The sequence below is a fragment of the Heterodontus francisci genome, chromosome 1 (genome assembly GCF_036365525.1).
Source record: "Heterodontus francisci isolate sHetFra1 chromosome 1, sHetFra1.hap1, whole genome shotgun sequence".
NCBI lineage: Eukaryota > Metazoa > Chordata > Chondrichthyes > Heterodontiformes > Heterodontidae > Heterodontus > Heterodontus francisci.
Genome location: NC_090371.1, coordinates 160,725,843 through 160,743,554, shown reverse-complemented (window position 1 = coordinate 160,743,554; position 17,712 = coordinate 160,725,843).

Genomic DNA, 17,712 nt, shown 5'->3' with positions numbered 1-17,712 from the left:
AGGGACACCAGAGGGAGAGTAAATCTAGCCATTCTCATACAACTCTTACTAGCTAATCTCAGTCCTTTGAAGACCTGAGAAGAGGTCATCTGCCCATTCTTTCAATTGGAGATGAGACGTAGTTTCAAAAGGGAGAAAATATACTAAACAGAAAAAAAATGGTACATTTCCAAATTTATGTCCCCGATGGTGCCTCACCCATTGAAAAATTCAGATGTACACTACACTACTTAAATGGTCAAAAAGACAGATGCAGCAAGATATCTGATCTCGGTTAGGGTCCCTCCTGGGAACATGAAATCAGAAAATTACCTGCTAATTGTCACTCAAAAAAAACTGTTGAATGACTCTAGGAAATGTTACCCATTTTTTAGAGTTCATTCCCGAAGTTCTCCCAGATATTTACAGGTACTTTTCAAACTGCTGTAAAATCATGGTAGACTCCTTTTACCATTGTCTTGATGGGTATTCTTAAACTGGTTAATGCAGTTTCATTCAGCAATATTATTGCCCTTCTAAATAAGAATTTCACTTTATTAAGTCATACAGGTTTTTCTTTCCTTTTTATGGAGTCGCTGTCACCATTATTCATTGAACTGCCTGATCAACAAATGAAGAAAATTACCCTGTGAAGAAAGATCAGTTTGAGTGAGTTAGATAAAACATGCTTCATAAAACTTGCATATATAATGTAAAATGCCATTTAGTCTGCTGAAAAGTAATTGACCTTGAAACATTAAATCTGCTTCTCTCTCTACAGATGCTGCCAGACCTGTTGAGTATTTCCAACATTTTCTGTTTTTATTTCAGATTTCCAGCACCTGCAGTATTTTGCTTTTGTACACCATTTATGCTATCTAGTTTTGCCCAGTTATTTAGATGATTTATGCTGTTTTCCATGGACCATTTTCATTTCCCTATTAACAACAGCTTGCATTTACATTGCACCTCTAATGTAAAAAACATCTCCAGGCATTTCAAAAATGCATAAGAAAAATGGACACTGAAGCAAAGAGAGCAACCAGAAGAGGTGACCAAAAGCTTGGTCAAAGAGATGAGTTTTAAGGAATCTTAAGGGAGGAGAGGTAGGCAGAGTGGCAGTGGAATATGGTGAGAGAATTCTTGAGCATGGGCTTAGGCGGCTGAGAGCACAACTGCCAATGATAGGGCAAAAGTAAGGAGAAGCACAAGAGGCTGCAGTCAGAAAAATGCAGAGTTTTGGCGGGGGTAGGGGGTTGTAGAGTTGTAGGAGGTTACAGAAAAAGGGATGGGTGAGAATCTGGAGGGATTTAAAGAATATGAACTTTAAATTAGGCATTGGGGGAATTAGGGGGAGGTGGGTTTGGGTGCATGCAGAGAGTTAAATCCCCTAAAAGTGACGATGGGTCGGGATACCAAAATCATCCCCGCCATTCCCGGTTTCACCCAGGCAGGTTTGCCAGTGATTGGAGACCCTCTTGGAACTGTCGGGTAAAACATTAAAGTTTTCAAATAAAAACAAGAAATGCTGGAACCACTCAGCAGGTCTGGCAGCATCTGTGGAAAGAGAAGCAGAGTTAACGTTTTGGGTCAGTGACCCTTCTTCGGAACTGTTTTCTTCGGAAAGCTCATTAGCTGCTGTTTTAACAAACTATTCTGGCTTTAACTGCCAGCAGACTTATTTCCCTTGCTGTCAGCAACTTGCCGGGGTCAAACAGGCAAGTGCACAGCGGGGAGTGCTTCTTCAATAATACTGACAGGCTGGGAAGGCTTTGATCAGTGAAACTGAAGAACTCCAGCCATGGCCAGTTTAGAGGCTGCTGTTCACAGCACTCCTTCTCAGGATTGCTTTCAATGCTTGACAGGTGATTGCCAACTTCTTGGAAGTTAGTTCAGCTGTTTTGAACTTCACTCACCTTCAGCTGCACTTCCCTGTTGCCAGCCTTCATCAGGGCATGGAAGCAGCTTCAGCAGCTCTAGCTCACACCTCTCAGGAGGAACAAGAGCAGCAACACCACCACCACCAGCAGCAGCAGGAGCAGCACCAGCTGCCTTCCCCTCAGCCACATGCCACTCCACAGGGCAAAGGGGATGGACATAGACATACAACTTCAAGGAGGCAAGACCCCCAACTAACACAGCGTCTGCAGGCAAAGAATCAGTTCTATCGAAATGTGTGAGCACCAGTGCTTCAGGAGGGTTGGGCTTTCACAGCTGGCATCTGCAGCCTCCTGGAACAAGACCTCCTTCCCAGTGGACTAAATGGACATGCATTGCAAGTGCTGTCAAGGTGGCTGTCACTGGAGGGAACCCCCAACCCCCCATCTCCCTGAGGTTATGTACTCTCCTCTGCAAGGAGGGAAATCAAAGAGTTATGAGTGTTAGAAATAGCTTGTGTGGAGAGGCAAGGACAATATTTGTCGAGGTTAACTGTGAGACATGGGTATGAGAGGGCAATAGGATGAGGGCGAGTATTGGCTGTTCAGATGGGGATGTGAGAGAGGAGAATGAGTGGAGCTGCAAGGTGTGTTGACCTGAGTGCTGTGCAGGAGAATGCGGGGAAAATCAGACTGTGGGGCTTGGAACCTGAAAGTACATACGAATTAAGAGCAGGCCCCTCGAACCTGCTCTGCCATTCAATAAGTTCATGGCTGAACTGATTACTCCACATTCCCATCTACCCCCGATAACCTTTCACCCCCTTGCTTATCAAGAATCTATCTACCTCTGCCTTAAAAATATTCAAAGACTCTGCTTCCATCGCCTTTTGAGAAAGAGAATTCCAAAGACTCACGACCCTCTGAGAGAAAAAATTTCTCCTCATCTCTGTCTTAAGTGGGTGACCCCTTATTTTTAAACAGTGACCCCTAGTTCAAGATTCTCCCACAAGGGGAAACATCCTTTCCACATCCACCCTGTCAAGACCCCTCAGGATCTTATACATTTCAATCAAGTCACCTCTTACTCTTCTAAATTCCAGCAGATACAAACATAGCCTGATGTGTCAAGTGAACTGTTACTTGCCTTTCCTGCCCTTCTGAGGTCCTGAATCCTCTTGGTGCACTGTCTCCAGGTTGGAGAGACCACACTCATGCTGCTGACTTCCTTGGCCTCTTCCATGCGCTCCTTGGAGAGGTTGGCCTCTTCCTCCCGTCCTGTGAGAGCTCACCTCACTGCAGTCACTCAAATCCCACAGCAGGACTTTCAGATAAGAGTTAGTGACCCAAGGGCAGCCTTCCCAGGTCTCCTCTCCATTCCTGTGGTTGCTGCAGCCTCAGGAATCAGTGTATAGATCAGCCATTCTGACCCCTGTTGGGGACACTTGAATTAGAAATCCTTCCTTTGCCAGATTCGGCATGTCACCCTGTCTGCCCTTTTTGATTGGTTGGATAACCTGGAAGCGGGGAGCCAGTAGCGTAGTGTTAATGTCACTGGACTAGTAATCCAGAGACCCAGGCTAATACTCGGGACACCAGTTCAAATACAATCACGGCAGCTGGTGGAATTTAAATTCTATTAATTAATAAAAATCTGGAATTTAAAGCTCACCTCAGTAACGGTGACCAAGAAAATATCATCATTGTCATAAAAACCCACCTCATTCAGTAATGCTCTATAGGGAAAGAAATCTGCCATCCTTACCTGGTCTGGCCTACATGTGATTCCAGACCCACAGCAATGTGGTTGATTCTTATATGCCCTGGAGCAAGTCTACCTGATCCGAACCCGATGGGACCTGACAACATGTGTCGGCTCGGGTCAGGTTGGGTCGCTCTTCCGGGTCTGGCATTCGGGCTCGGGTCGTGCCGGGCTGGGCCAGACACAGCGGCAATGCTGCCTTTTGATCAGGGAGGGAAAGGGGAGTAAGTGTCATTAATTTCCGGTAGTCGAGTCGGGTTGGGTCGGGCGGGGGAGAAAACCAAAGGATTCAGGCCCGGGTAGGATTCAGGTTAGATGTGGTCGGGTCAGGCCTAGGTCAGGTTTAAATTGTATACCCGAGCAGGCCTTTAATATGCCCTCTGAAATGGTCTAGCAAGCCATTCAGTTGTACAAAATCGCTACACAAAAGCTGAAAAGAAATAAAACCGGACAGAACACCCAGAATCGCCCTAGGCACCAGAAACGAAAACAGCAAGCCCAGATCTGTCGACCTGGCAAAGTCCTCCTTACTAACATCTGGGGGCTTGTGAAGAAATTGGGAGAGCTGTCCCACAGCCTAGTCAAGCAAAACCTTGGCATTGTCATAATCACAGAAACATACCTAACAATGTTTCAGACACCACCATCACCATTCTGTCCCAACAGCAGGACCGTTTTACCAGAGGTGGCGGCACAGTCGTTTACAGTTGGGAGGTGTTGTCCTGGGAGTCCTCAACATTGACTCTGGCTCCCATGAACTCTCATGGCATCAGGACAAACATGGGCAGGAAAACCTCCTGCTGATTACCACCTACCGCCCACCCTCAGCTGATGAGTCAGTACTCCTCCATGTTGAACACCACTTGGAAGAAGCACTGAGGGTGGCAAGGGCAGAAAATGTACTCTGGGTAGGGGACTTCAATGTCCATCACCAATAGTGGCTCGATAGCACTATTACTGACCAAGCAGGCCATGTCCTGAAGGACATATCTGCCAGACTGAGCCTGCGGTAGGAAATCAACAAGAGGGAAAAACCAACTAGACCCTGTCCTCACCAATCTACCTGTTGCAGATGCATCTGATCATGACATTATTGGTAGGAGTGACGACTGCACAATCTGGGATGGATTTTGTTCTCCCACCGGCGGGTACAGAAAATGGTGGCCTCCCCGATTCTGTGGTGGGCAGCCGCCCACCCCCTCAATCACGTAGCCAGGACGGCATTGGCGAGGCCATTCATGGCGTCACTTGATGCAGGTGCTGGTGCCATTTTTAAAAGGCTGCCAGCCCTGCAAATAGTTAAACATAATTCAGAGTTGACCCCTTCCCCCACTTCTCCATACAAATCATGCAAAGTTGACCCTCCTCCCTCCCCATACAAATCATGCAGAGTTGACCCCTTCCCCATCTTGGTGGTGCCAGCTTCCCATGGACGGGAAAGTGAGGGCATGTGAGTTCCGCACAACAAGCTCAAGATTGGGAACTGAAGGTAAGAGTGCGGTGAATTACATTTAAATTTATGTATAGAGGTATTTTAAAAATTTAAAGTCGGGTCCTATCGCAGAGCGGCGGAGGTGCCGCCACGGAGCTTCGCCGCCTCTGGGATGATTTTTCCCGGCAATCAGGTTCTGTGGTGGCCACTACCACTCCGATTCTCCGGGCCCCCCTCACCCACGCCACAAAACCCGACGTCGGGCTGAGAACAAAATGCAAACCTCCTTGTGAAAAAGAAGTCCCAACTTTTCACAGAGGATCATATTGTGTATCACTACCACTGTGCTAAATGGGATAGATTTCGAACAGATCTAGCAGCTCAAAACTGGGCATCCATGAGGTGCTGTAGACAATCAGCAGCAGCAGAATTGTATTCAACCATAATCTGTAACCTCATGACCCGGCATATCCCTGACTTTACCATTACTATCAAGGCAAGGGATCAACCCTGGTTCAATAAAGAGTGCAGGAGAGCATGCCAGGAGCAGCACCAGGCATGCCTAAAAATGAGGGGTCAACCCGGTGCAACTACAACACAGGACTGCCAAACAGCAGAAATGGCATGCAATAGACTAAGTGATCCTAAGATAACTAAGTGATCCTAAGATAACTAAGTGATCCCACAACCAATAGATCAGATCAAAGCTCTGCAGTCCTGCCACATCCAGTCATGAATGGTGGTGAACAATTGAACAACTAACTGGAGGAGTAGGCACCACAAATATCCTCATCCTGTATGATGAAGGAACCCAGCACATCAGTGCTGAAGAATTTGTGACTATCTTCAGCCAGAAGTGTTGAGTGGATGATCCATCTCATTTAAATAGCCAGTGTGGCCCGCCCTCATGTGGAGGGGACTGGCTGCCTGTCCCCGGCAAAGGCGTCAGCTGCCTGTGTGAAGGCGCTGGTGCCATTTTTAAAGGGCAGTCAGTCCTGCCAGTCAATTTGAATTTTTAAAGATTGTTACGACCAAAGTGGGAGTAATGCACTGTTAATTCAGTCCCACTACTCCACAGGTCACATTAGTAAAGTTTCCCACATACTGGAAATTAGCAAAATTAAACACTTTATTTAGTCCCCACAATAAAGTACACCAAACCAGGTTTCTTTAAACAACAACAAAATTAACTATTTATTAATAAACCAAGTTTTAAACAATAATGAGATAAATCCATATGTATAAAAAGATTTTATAACTTCCTACTTGTTCTAACCCTCATGCACACACACATACATTCAAAAACAAAATGGTTAACCGGACAAAATGGATGTTTTGATTTTACAACGGTTTCTCAGGAATAATAAAATAACTAAATTGCAACTTCTGGTCGGATATATCCCGATCAGTGAGGTGTCCCAGAGTTGAATAGTCAGATGCCAATCGATGTCTGTCCAGGTGAAATTAATGAACAGTCTGTGATGGGTAGGCATTTAAGACAATTTGTCTGCAGCAGGCGTCACGCAGTTCTTTCGGCAAAAGGTGTTGCAGCAGGTCTATTTAAATTTTAAAGCAGCAGTCCAACAGGAGAAACTTCCTTGAGATTTCAGGATCTCCCAAAAAAACAAAATGCAACAGGACTCACTTTTGGGCAAAGATTTTCCAGAGACTGGAGATAATAGGAATCTTGCTACCTTTAACAATGCAGGCTTCCTTTCAGCAAAGGAGCCTATCTCCACAGAGAGCAGCAACTCCTCTTTCTCTGGGTCTTTTCCTCTCTCATCAGGTAGAACATAGCCCCAACTCAAATGTAAGATTCCTTTTTTTTTCCCAAGAGAGACAATTCTTTCTGTCAGAGAGAGTTCTTTTTCTGGTCTGCAAACCCAGGTCTCCAACAGCAAAAGTGAAACTAAACTTTTAACAACCTAGTCACAAGACAGTCGTAGATCTTTCTGGTTGCTTGGATACAAGTTTTACAGCCTTCACTTCAACACCAAGGGCTGCATTTTAAGAGGCCGCCACCGAAGTACGCAGCAGACGTAAAAAATGCGCCTTGCCCACACAGACACTACGTCATGGAGTGATTTCAAACACGGTGGCTCATTTGCATGACCACAAAGTCTGCCCCCCTGTGAAGATGTGGAGGGGGCGGGCAAGCCATCACCCATCACCAATGCGCAGGCACCATTGCCATTTTTAAAGGGCTTACAGCCCTTAAGGGCGATTTAGAAATTAAAGGGCCAAGTTAGTTGAATTACCAAAAAGCAGAAATAAAATACCTTTAAATTCATTTTCCCACCTCCCCATTAGTATCTCAAACCATTCCTGCCCTTTTCCCCCCGGAATTCATTTATTAAGAATTTGATCTCCCCCATCCCCATCAAAGTTCGGCACCTTTGTCCTTCACCCCTTCCCATCACCCGCCCGGCCAATCCGCAGCGATGTTACCCCGCTCCCCCACTCACGCACAGATAAAAAAATCCTCCTCCATCCTCCCCACAGCTGTCGTGCCATGCTTCCACGAACGGGGATTCAAAGGTGCGACACTGTCGGCCGCCCGAATAAAGATCGGAGCGATGATTAAGGAGGCAACAGGACCCTCATTAAAGCAGGTATGTAAATTAGTTTACATATTGAAATGGGGGACCCGTCGCTGAGCAGTAGGGCGGCTGCCACAAGGCCGCGTTGCTGCTCCCGAGATTGGCACGAGATCTGCTGCCGTCGGGGCCGGTGGCAGGCCTCTGCCTCACCAATCTTCATTCCCCCCTGCCAACGTTCCCAACGGCGGAGGGGCTTTAAAATCCAGCCCCAAGTCTCATCAGTTACTGTTCACAGAAAGTCCTTTTTCTCAGTCTTAAAGGCACAAAGAATTCTTAGTTTAAAAAAAAAACTCTCGTGACAAGATACACCCCCCAAAATTTATTAAATAAATTTCTAATGCCCCTTTTCCACCCCCCAATAACAATTAGATTAACTATTTTCCCTTCTCCCCCAAAAGAACACTTACCTTTTAACTCTGACCTTCCTCCCCCCAGAATGCACAAAGATTTAAGTTCACCCCTTCCCACCATCCCCTACACTCATTACGTTTATTTGACCCCATCCCTCCCACCCCCACTGCGCTGAAAATCTTAACTCCTCCTCCCTCCCCACCAGTGTCACGCAAGATTTCCCTGGATGGGAAACTGAAGGTGCAGGAGTGCCAGCTGCCGCACCGCAGATCACAGCAGGCCCGGAAGATTGAAGGTAAGTCCATCTAAATGTATGCTTGTAATTAATTTAAATATTAAAATCCAGGTCCCGTCGCCCAGTGCCGGGGGGCCACCATGGAGCCTTGAGCCACCGGATCGGGCCAGACCCTCTTGATATCAGGATCTGTGGTAGACTGCTGGCAGCCCCAACTTTCACCCCACCCCCACCCCAACCCCCCTCAGACACCAATGTCAAGGGCTTGGTAAAATGCAGCCCATTGTCTTTGATCCCCACCACAAACTCCATTCTCCATTTCATAACCACTGACTCCATCCCTCTCCCTGGCAACTGTCTGAGGCTGAACCAGACTGTACTCAACCTTTGTGTCATATTTAGCCTATGATGAGGTTCCGACCACATATTGCGCCATCACTAAAACAACCTATTTTCACCTCCATAACATCACCCAACTCCGCTCCTGCCTCAGCTCATCTGCTGCTGAAACCCTCATCCACGCCTTTGTTACTTCCAGACTTGACTATTCCACCACCCACCTGGCCAGCCTCCCACTTTCTACCTTTCATAAATTTCAGGCCATCAAAAACTTTGCTGTCCAAGTCCTAACTCACACCAAGTCCCCTTCACCCATCACCCCTGTGCTTGCTAACCTACATTGGCTCCCGGTTAAGCAATGCCTCGATTTTAAAGTTCTCATCCTTGTTTTCAATCCTTCCATGGTTTCATCCCTTCCCTCTCCTCCAGCCCTCCAACCCTCCAAGATATCTGCACACCTCAATTCTGGCCTTGAACATCCCTGATTTTAATCACCAGCATTGGCAACTGTGCCTTCAGCTGTGAAGACCCTAAACTCTGGAATTCACTCCCTAAACCTGTCTGCCTCCCATCCTCCCCCTTCTTTAAGACACTCCTTAAACCCAACTTTGACAAAGATTTTTGGTCACGTTTCATAATATCCCCTTATATGGCTTGGTGTCAAACCTTTTTGCTAATGCTCCTGTAAAGCGATTTGGGATGTTTTACCACAGTCAAGGTTTTATATAAATACAAGTTGTCTTTGATGCACAATGTAAATCCTCACAATATATTCTCTGGAGAATTCAGCAGTGTATTTTCTAATTAGAACCAAATTGGTTTTCCCAACATGACCTCTGTGGAGAAAGCTGTACCCAACACTTTAAATTGAAAGTAACATTAAGTTTTCAGGTGAATATCCTTTTCTGAGATTTAAAAGCTTATTTTTAACTATTTCTGTACTCTTACAATCTGAAATATTTTGTTCTCCTTTCACCGTTCTTTCACTTCTATTACATTTTAATTTAGTTACACAGATTGTCTGATTACAAGTTGTTCGTTTTTACCTATCCAAGAGCAGTACAGTGATGCATGTGATATGGGATCGAAAAGGTTAACATAAAGCTTAGCATTGCAAAGATACTGAATAATACATTGTTACGACCAGATGAGAAAGATGTCAAGGGTCTTTTGCTATCATGACCTGGTCTTATTGTACCAGAGTTTTAATTTTAAACACATTGTTTTGAGCTCCCCCCCTTTTTGTGAATTCTTGTTCACAACTTTCCAATTGCTTCTAGAGTCTATATTTACATAAAAGGATGTGGGGTCTAACTTTTCAAATTTTGCGGGGTTGGTTGACCAGACAGTAGGGGTTTTCATCCGGGATTCCTCCCGGACTTCCTTTAACCTGACCTGTTGGTCACTTTTTCCTCTTCTCTTTCTAAACGTTTACCAGCCGCGTGCCTGCCTGTCCCCTTTTGTTCTCAGCAGGGTCCCTTACGGTTCACCAGCCCTCTGCTGGAGGGTCCTTCAAACACCAGTACAGGACTTAGGGGTGCAGGTTTCACTGTAGATTGGGGTTTCCCCTCAACCTGGCACATGTGGAAACTCCTGCAGTACTCCACCACATTCTTTTGGAGTTTTGGCCAGTCAAACTGCTGTCTTATGCAGGCTTTGGCCTTTCGTATACTGGCATGTACAGCTACTGTAGTCTAGTGGGCCCGTCTTAATATTTCTCCCCGGTACCTCTGTTGCACCACTAATTGGTGAACTACTGTCCACTCCTTGCCCTGAGGTCTGTGAGGAGAACTCCATTGCCTCATCAGTACCTCATTCTTTAGTCCCTCTGTTTCATTTTCAGACTGGGCAGCCTGTGCTAACTCTTGCAATGCTGGGTCGGCTCACTGAGCCTCAGCTAGGGAAATTCCATTAATTTTCTTTCCTCGGTCTCTTAACTTTCCAAAGAAAGTCTCAGACAGGCACACTTCATGGTCATTTGCCTGCAGTGCTAATGCAGTCTCCTCTGGGGAAGCTGGTTTGATCATGGCCTGATGCACTACACATTTAGGGACTCTGCAGGGGACCATCTCCTGCCACTGCCCTGTCTCTCTGACCTCCTGCGGTCTTTCTTTCACTACTATGGGGGCTACCACCTTCACCCCTGCCAGATCATTATCTCGGGGCAGGTCAATCTCGCAAACTAGGAACAATCCCTACAGTCACCAGTCCCGAAACTAGGTCACACTCCAGGTGCAGCCAGTGTACAGGTACAGGCATACACTGCCCTCCAATACCATTCACCACCATTTTGGTGTTCACTGCATTATCTGGGGGAAAGGTCAGGCCTTTTCCCAGTAGAAGGGATCTGGTGGCCCCTGCTTGCCCCACTCGAGGGTTAATGGGGTTACTTGCCCTTCAAATACAAAACCCTGATGACTTTCAGGAATCCTATTAACTTTTCCTGCACTGGCCGTAGTAAGCTTCCTGGGTTGCACTCTTACTGCAGTTAAAGCCACAGCTTAGTCTGTGTTTTCCATCAGGGTCTCGTCTTCACTGAGCGGGTGTGCCCTGATTAACTCTACTGATTTCCCCATCAGTTTCCAGCAGTCAGCTTTTAAATGCGCTGTCTTATTACAATGGAAGCACACAGGTCTCCAGGTCTCATTCTTGCTCACAGCACCTTCCTTTTTGGCTGTTGAAGGGCCCCCTGTATCTCCTGTGTTCCTTTCTCTTCCAGGACTGCCTGGGCGGATATCACCTTCCCATTCTTTGTCCTTTTCGGATTTGTGGGGGTGATTATGAAAGGTTCTCCCCTGGAAAACCGACTTATAAATTAAAGCAAACTCATCGGCCAGAACAGCCGCTTGCCGGGCTCCCACAACCTGCTGCTCCTCTACATGGGTCTTTATTGAGAATGGGAGAAAGTATTTAAATTCCTCTAACAGGATTAATTCTCGGAGAGTCTCATTGCTGAGTTTTATTTTTAAAGGCCTCAGCCTCTGGTCAAAAGCCAGCTGCTTACTTCTTTCAAACTCCAGATAAGTTTGATTGGCTTGCTTTTTGAGGGTTCTAAACTTTTGGCGATAGTCCTCGATGCCCCGAGGATAGCATTTTTGGTCACTTCATAATTTGATGAACTCTCATCTGGCAACAAAGAATAAACCTCATGGGCTTTTCCGGTTAGTTTTCTTTGCAGTAAAAGAGACCAGGTCAAAGTTGGCCATTTTAGCTGCCTTGCCAGTTTCTTGAAAGACACAAAAAACACTTCCACATCTTCCTCACTGAAGTTTGTAATTAATTGAGCGAGTTTTAGCAATCCTGTATCCAGCCCCGAATTGTGTTCCTCCATATTGGCCCTGCATTCATTGGGGTTACTCTGTTGCCCCCTCGCTAACTCAAGCCACTTCAACTGTCTCTCTTCAGATTCGTTCTGGAATATTCTTTCTCTGTCTGCTGCCTTTCATTTTCTTCATGTTCCTTTTGGAAGGCCCTCTCTCCCTTTCCTGCTTCTCTCTCTCTCTTTCCTCTAATTGAATTTCCTTTATTCCAATTCTATCTTTGCTAGCAGTATCCACTCTGGGTCTGCTTCTAACACTGCCTCTGCTTCTTCTGATTCAAAGGAAAAATGGTTGGCCACTAGCCTTAGGAGTTCAGACTTCCTAGCCTTGCCACATACAGTGATCCCACACTGCTCAGCTATTTTCTTCAACTCCTCCATAGACAGCGTTTTTAACTTATCTCAAGTCACTTAACCCTGGCTTGGAGAGCTACTCGCTTCAGTTGCAGACATGTTGGTATTCAATCACACACTACCACAAGAAAACCTATATTGAAAAGGTGCTCTTTTTTTTTGATTGGGAACAATTTGGCTTCCCACTTCCAATTTCACTCGTTCATCTGTGGGTAAAAGTCCTGGACGCTTGCACCCAAATTTCTGTTCTGACAAGGTGAGAATGGTGTCTAGGGGTCTGTTACTATCTTCACCTGGTCTTATTGTAACAGGGTTTTAATTTTAAACACACTGTTTTTAACTTCCCCCCTTTTTGTGAATCCTTGTTCACAACTTTCCAATTATAAGGCAAAGAAACCAACACACTGTTTTCTCAGGTTTAAAGGAGAAAGATGAAATTTATTAAACCTTAAGCTTAAACTTAAACTTTAATAGGGTTCACGCCTACAGATAAATGACGCGCCCAAGCTAGCATGCACACACGATATACACATGCAGATAGGGGCAGAAGAGAGAAGAAAAAATAAAGTGGAACAGTTTGAGGCAATATCTTGTTACTGTGCTTTGCTCATGGTATAGTTCTTTTGTAGGTAATTCTTGCGTTTCATTGGGGCCCAGTATTTTGCTTAAACTTTGTTCACGTAGGAAACTTTTCTCTCTGAGGTTCACGTGTCTTCACAAGATTCAGTTCCCTGAGAGATGAGCAGGCAGACAGAGGAGGTAATTCTTGCTTCAGTTTCAGGAGCACATGGTGTTCTCTGTTCAAATCCTTTGTTGGAAGTTCAAATCTCAACAACCAGCAAGTCATGTGACTCAAACTGGTCTGACCACTTCCCCAATACACAGAAGAAGCAACGGCTGGGTCCCTTTTGCTCCAACACTGCTTGTTACTATGAAAATGTCTTTCCAGTCAGGAAATTGTAATTTTAAGTTTTAATGTTCATGTGGCGAAATAATGTGTGCCTCAGTCTTGGCAGGTGGGGGGGCTTGCCTGACAACATCTATGACTAAATGTCATGCAGGAAGCTTGAGATAAAGAAGTTACATTACTAGCAGAAACAGGTCAGACTAGAACGAAACCTGGGACATTTTGTGGTTGGAACATGTACAATCGGTCCTGACTACCAATGTTGTTTGTCTCAAAAGAAATCATATAGTGTGACACAACCAAAACCTATAAAAGCGGATGTATCTGTTTCTTGGGAAGACTCAGTCACAGATCTCGCTCTGTAACTGTGGTCTCCCTCAAGCATGTTGTACAATAAAGTTGTGTGAAACCTAACTTCCGAGTCTCTGGGTGGTGATTCGTGCAATCCACCACAACACAAGATTTTGAAACTTTAGTGTCCTGTTATCAACTTGCATTTCAATAGCACTTATTGGGCTGAATCTTCTCATGGGCATCTGGAACCCGACATCGGGACCATTTCCAGGTCCTGACCCCGAGCATTTCAGATGTGCGCCCAATGGCTTCATTTAAGGGAGGCAGTCAAATAGCAGGCCACCTCCATGTTCACCATCCAATTAGCAATGGTGGGTGTGTTCCGGAGGTGGGAGCGCAGGACACTGTGGACCACTCCAGTTCTAATGAAAGGTACTGACCTGAAACATTAACTCTGCTTCTCCCTCCACAGATGCTGCCAGAAATGCTGAGTATTTCCAGCACTTTCTGTTTTTATTCCATTCCAGTGGAGTCTGGCAGGCCCCACTGAGACACCATTGGAGTGCGGCTGAGGGCCAGACAGATGGAGCAGCAGGGAGACACCGCAGCCACCATCAGTGTCACTGGAGCAGACAAAAAGTAAAATTCATATGCCTATCAGAGATATCTGTCCCCATGATTTCATTACTCAGTGGCGATATGGGCAGAGTGCAGCCTTGCCATTTGCTGGTGTTGAGCTCTTCAACAGGCTCAAAAATAACAAGTCTCCAACCTGCTGCTGCAAAGCTGCCTCCTCTCAGCAGCTGGGAAGGGGACACAGCGGGGGACCTGTGCGGCGCTTGCAAAATTTAAACTGTATCCAAAAACAGGGGCTAATTGCCCTTCTAAGTGCGTTAATTAGCTACCCACCAGTGCCATGCAGGTAGTCACAACCGCCTGCCTCCTGGAAAAGTGAACAGATGCAGACGACATTGTGGAGCCAAGCCGAGCCAACATGCGGCATTCCAAATTTCCAACCCCCACCTCAAAGCTGCCTTGAGGGTGCTGGGAAAATTCAGCCCATTATGTACAGAATCATCTCAGTGCTTCACTTGCCAGATAATAAGTGGATACTGAGCTCTGGCAGGAGGTAGGGTGTAGGAAGCAGGAGCTTGTGAATGGTAGAAGCTGAGAGGCAGAAAAGGAGAGCAGAGGACGACTCTAACTGTGCTGCAATAAAAGCATGGGTACAGGTTTTGGCAGAGCAGGAGAAAGAGGTAGGAGCAAAAGTGGGCAATGTTGCGGAGGTGAAAAAACTTCTGAGTTACCGACTGCATATGGCTCTGTGTCAAGGAATATGCCAAGATACCATATCTCTAAACTAAGTGCAAGTGAGAATCAGGGAGGGAGAGAGTCAGGGTTGCAGGCACATTGGAGTTTTCAGCAGCTGAAAAGAGTTGCATCTGCTTTTTGATATTCAGTTGTAGGAAGCTTTGGATCATCCAGGAATTAATTCCAGAGTGATAGAACACATGTCACATGTTGATCATCATGTAATATTTGAAAAATTAGAGTTTGAAACAGAGCCTCAAAAATGGTGGACTTGCATGCATTTTAGCAAGGCTTTTGTCAGTGTCCCACAGTGGAATAGTCAGAAAAGTAAAAGCCCTTGGGATCTGAGGGAAAGTGGCAAGTTGGATCCAAAATTGGCTCTGTGGCAGGAAGCAAAGAGTAATAGTTGACGGGTGTTTGTATGACTGGAAGGCTATTTCCAGTGGGGTTCGCAGGGCTCAGTACTAAGTCCAATGCTTTTCATGATATGTATCAGTGACTTCGATTTAAATGTGGGGGCATGATTAAAAAGTCTGCAGATGATATGAAAATTGGCCATGTGGTTGACAGTGAGGAAGAATGCTACAGACTGTGGGAAGATATCAATGGACTGGTCAGGTGGCAGAGAAGTAGCAAATGGAATTCAATCCGGAGAAGTATCAGGTAATGCATTGCGGAGGACAAACAAGGCAAGGGAGTACACAATAAATGGTAGGATACTGAGAAATATAGAGGACAGAGGGACCTTGGAGTGTATGTCCATTGATCCCTGAAGGTATCAGGACAGGTAGACAAGGTGGTTAAGAAGGCATACAGGATACTTTCTTTTACTGGCTGAGACATAAAGTATAGGAGCAGGGAGGTTACACTAGATCTGTATAAAACATTAGTTAGGCCACAGCTAGAGTAATGCGTGCAGTTATGGTCACCACATTACAGGAAGGATTTGATTGCACTAGAGAGGGTACAGAGGAGATTTACGAGGATGTTGCCAGAAATTGAAAATTTTAGCTATGAGGAAAGATTGGATAGGCTGTGTTTGTTTTCTTTGGAACAGAGAAGGCTGAGGGGAGATTTAGTTGCGGGGTATAAAATTCCGAGAGGCCTGATAGAGTGAGTAGGAAGGACCTATTCCCTTAGCAGAGAGGTCAATAGCCAAGGGGCATAGATTTAAAGTAATTGGTAAAAGGATTGGAGAGTAGTTGAGGAGAATTTTTTTCACCCAGACGGTGGTGGGAGTCTGGAACTCACTGCCTGAAACGACGGGAGAGGCAGAAACTCTCATCGTGTTTGAAAAATACTTGGATATGCACTTGAAGTGCTGTAACCTACAAGGCTACGGACTAAGAACTGGAAAGTGGGATTAGACTGGATAGCTCATTTTTGGTTGGCACAGACATGTTGGGCCAAATGGCTTCCTTCTGTATGGTAAGTTTTCTATTGTATTTGCAGTTACCAAATTAGTCAGTACATAAGATTAATAGCCCAGCTCTGGTTGCAATTTTTACAACAATGTATGCATAAAGCACACTATAATTGTGGTCTGAAACTGTCAGTCTGAGGGAAACTTCAACTATGGCAATAGTCAAGAAGCTAATCTCACACAATCTTGACTTGCTGTTAATGTTCTCAAGTCACCGATTGTTGCATTATACATTGATAAAGAGATGGCAGGATAGGTCGCTAACATTACTGATCTGGCAGTTTAAACTTATGCAGCCAGGCCATACTGCCCAAACAGGTGTGTGTCAATTTGCAGGAAGAATTAAATTTCCATCCATTTCAAGTAATTTCAAATATCTTCCAATTGCACATAGGAACAGGAATAGGCTGTTCAGCCCCTTGAGCCTGTTCAGACATTCATTTAGATCATGGCTGATAGTGTGTCAACTCAATTTACCTACCATTGGGCCATATCCCAGGATAGTTTTACCCAACAAAAATACATTGATTTGTCTTGAAAATAAAACATAACCACAGTCTTTTGGAGCAGTGAGTTCCAGATTCCCCTTGTGTAAAAAATGCTTCCTGATTTCACTCAAAAATAGCCTCACTTGAATGTTAAGATTATGTTCTCGCATCTGAATTCCCCCGTCAAAGGAAATACTTTCTCAATTAGATCACTCCTGATATTTATAAACTTAAGAGAATACAAGCCACGTTTATGCTATCCAGCCTCACTATAAAACTGTATAAGCCCTGGTACCATTCTGGTGAATGTGCACTGTAGCCCCTCAAAGGCAAAGTGAAGGAAGGGCTCGTCGACAGTGCTATCAAGTGGCACTTGCTCAACAATAACCTGCTCACTGACGCTCAGTTTGGGTTCCACCAGCTCCTGAGTTCATTACAGCCTTGGTCCAAATATGGCCAAAAGAGCTGAACTCCAGAGGTGAGGTGAGAGTGACTGCCCTCGACATCAAGGCAGCATTTGAATGAGTATGGCATCAAGGAGCCCTAGCAAAACTGGAGTCAATGGGAATAAGGGGGAAAACTCTCCACTGGTTGGAGTCATACCTAGTACAAAGGAAGATGGTTGTGGTTGCTGGAGGTCAATCGTCTCAGTCCCAGGATATCACTGCAGGAGTTTCTGGGTAGTGTCCTAGGCCCAACCATCTTCAGCTGCTTCATCAATGACCTTCCCTCCATCATAAGGTCAGAAGTGGGGATATTTGTTGATGATTGCACAATATTCAGCACCATTTGCGACTCCTCAGATACTGAAGCAGCCTGTGTTCATTTGCAGCAAGCCCTGGACAACATCCAGGCTTGGGCTGAAAAGTGACAGATAACATTTGTGCCACACAAGTGCCAGGCAATGACCATATCAAACAAGAGAGAATCTAACCATGTCCCTTTGATGTTCAATGGGATTACCATCGCTGAATCCCCCACTATCAACATCCTGGGAGTTACCATTGTCCAGAAACTGGAGTAGCCACATAAATGCTGTGG